Below are 3,234 nucleotides of genomic sequence, written 5' to 3'. Positions count from 1 at the left end.
CATAAGCTCACAAGTCTTAAGATTTAGAGGAACTATACTCAAGGAGCTGTACTTAATAAACAATACCCAAGAAACTTCACCTGACTCTGGACTTAAATTAGATGGTAAAATTCTGCACCTTGAAATGCTGGTATAATGTGAATCAGACATTTAGGGAGCCCTGGGAGAAGTTGGATGTTTTTGAATGTGGGAAGAATGTAAATAATTTGTGGCTACAGGTGTACTGTGGTGTTTGTTTGCTTTTCACATTTATTATAATCCATGAACCTTCTTGGACACATTATTATCATCCAGAGTCTGTAGTTTACATTAAGGTTCACTTTTACGATTGTACCTTCTATAGGCTTGGACAGATACATGATGACATGTACCCACCATTATAGCACCATACAAAAATAGTTTTAACAGCTTAAAATATCACTGTGCTTTGCCTATTTATCTCTTTCTACTCCCAATCCCTATTCTTTTTACAGTCTTCTTAGGTTTGCCTTTTCTAGAATATCATATAGTTGGAATAACTGTTTGTAGCCTTTTCAGAATGACTTCTTTCACCTAGTGATATGCTTTAAAGAGTCTTCCATGTATTTTCATGGTTTGATGCTCATTTCTCTTTAGGACTGAGCAATATTCAATTGTCTGGATGTACCACAGTTTATTTATCCATTCACCTACTAAGGGGCATCTTAATTGCTTCCAAGTTTTGACAATTATAAATAAAGCTGCTAAAAACATTCATGTGCAAATTTTTGTTGGGACATGCTTTTTTATTCATCTGTGTAAATACCAAAAAGTGCAATTGGTGGATTATATATTCTTAATTTATTCTTAATTTTGTAAGAAATGGCCAAACTGTTTTCCAAAATGGCTGCACCATTTTGCATTTACCCCTGACAGTGAATGAGAACTCCTATTGTTCCCCTTGCTCACTAGCATTTTTGATATTGTCAGAATTCTGGATTTTTGGCCACGCTAATAGGCATGTAGTGTCATCTCATTGTTGTTTTAATTTACATTTCCATAATGACATATGATGAGGAGCATCTTTTTACATGCTTATGAGATGTCTGTTTCGGTCTTTTGCTCACTTTTAACTGGGTGGCTCGCTTTCTTATTGTTAAGTTTTAAGAGTTCTTTATATATTTTGGATTAAAAAACCTTTATGAGATATGTCTTTTGCAAATATTTTCTCCCAATCTTTGGTTTGTCTTCTAAGTCTCTTGGTAGTGTCTTTTACAGAGAAGAAGTTCTTAATTTTAATGAAATCTAGCTTATCATGCCTTTGGTGTTCTATCTAAAAAGTCATCACCATGACCAAGGTATCAAGATTTTCTCTCATGTCATCTCCTACGAGTTTTATAGTTTTGTCTTTTACATTTAGGTCTATGATTCATTTTGAGTTAATTTTTGTAAAGTGTATAAAGTCCATGTCTAGATTCATTTTTTTTTTTTTGCATGTGGACGTCCAGTTGTTCCAGCACCATTTGTTGAAGACACTGTCTTTTCTCCATTGTTTTGCTTTTTCTCATTTGTCAAGATCAGTTGATTATATTCAAGTAGGTCTATTTATGGGCTATTCTGTTCCATTGATTTGTTTGTCTATTCTCTTGCCAATATCACACTTTTTTGAATCCTGCACTTTTTATAGTAAGTCTTGAGGTTGGGTTGTGTCAGTCCTCCTACTTTGTTCTTTTCATTTAATATTGCATTGACTAGTCTGGGTCTTTTGACTCCCCACACAAAAACTTTAAAATCAATTTGTAGATATCCACAGAAAACTTGCTGATATTTTAATTGGGATTGCATTGAGTCTATAGATCAAGATGAGGAGAACTTATGTCTTGACACTACTGAGTCTTCCTGTCCACAAACATGGAAAATCTCTCCATTTATTTAGTTCGTCTTTCATTTATTTGTATCAGCTCTATAGCTTGCCTCATATAGATTTTACACATATTTTGCTTAATTTATTCCTAAGTACTTCAGTTTTGGGGTACTGATATAAATGGTATTATAGTTTTAATTTCAAATTCTACTTGTTCATAGCTGGTATATAAGAAAACAAATGATTCCTTTATATTAACCTTGTGTCTTGTAACTTTTCTATAATTATTTATTTATTCCACGAGTACAGTGATTTTTTAAAGAAAAAATTTGTTCAGGATTCTTTAATAGTCTTTCTTTCAGGGAGGTAATGGTAATGCTTAATTCCCTTCCTGTTGAGTGTGGGTTGGATTTAGTGACTCACTTCTAATGAACAGATGTGGCAGCAGTGGCAGAATGTGGTTAGGTTATAAAAGACATTGTAGCTCCTCTTTGCTCACTCTGTCTCTTAGATTACTTACTCTGGGAGAAGCTACCTCACATGTTATGAGGACACTCAAACAACCCTTTTAAGGGGTGTATATGAGAAGAAATCAAGGACTTCTGCCAACAGCAAGCAAGAAACTGGGACCTGTAGGCAACCGTAATGTGAGTGCAGTAGGATGCCTTAGTTAGTTACTGCTGTATGTAAAAAAATCACTACAAATGCAGCAGCTTGAAATAGGATAAATTTATTATCTCACTTTTTCTGCGGGTGAGAAATACAGGTGTAGCTAAACTAGAATATCTGTTAAGAGTCTCATGAGGCTATATACAGTGTCAGCCAGATTGAGTTCTCATCTATAGGGTTGATGAGGGAAGAATCTACTTCCATGTTCAATCAGGTTATTGACAGAAATCATCTCCTTGAAGTTATAAGACCATTGGGTCCCGGCTTCTTGCTGTCATTGGCTGGAGGTTTCCTTTAGTTTCTAGAGGATATCTGTAGTTTCTAGAGTCCATCTGCAGGACCATGCCATATGGAACTTTTCAACATGGCCACTTACATCATTAAACCAGCAAGGAGACTCTAGAGTGAGTCTGCAAGCAAGCTAGAGTATTATATAACATAACATAATCATGGGAGGGGCATCCTACCACCAGTGCTATGTTCTATTGGTTAGAGGCAAATCACAGGTCCCATCCATGCTCACAGGAGAGAATTACACAAAGGTATGAACACCAGGAGGCAGGAGTCATGTAGTAAGTGTCACAAGGGGTCTGTCTGCACACAGTCTTTGTATAATTAGTTGAGAACACCCTTGAACAAAGTGAGCATGACAACATGATATCTAAAACCAGAAGAATGACATAAGAACACAAACTTAAGATTGTAAATAGGATACAAAAAATTACAGTGTTTATAAATTTGAA

This window comes from Rhinopithecus bieti, unplaced genomic scaffold, assembly GCF_001698545.2.
Source record: "Rhinopithecus bieti isolate Rb0 unplaced genomic scaffold, ASM169854v2 scaffold_11941, whole genome shotgun sequence".
Classification (NCBI taxonomy): domain Eukaryota; kingdom Metazoa; phylum Chordata; class Mammalia; order Primates; family Cercopithecidae; genus Rhinopithecus; species Rhinopithecus bieti.
The sequence above is the reverse complement of the archived record's forward strand: the minus strand, read 5'-3'. Positions refer to the sequence as shown.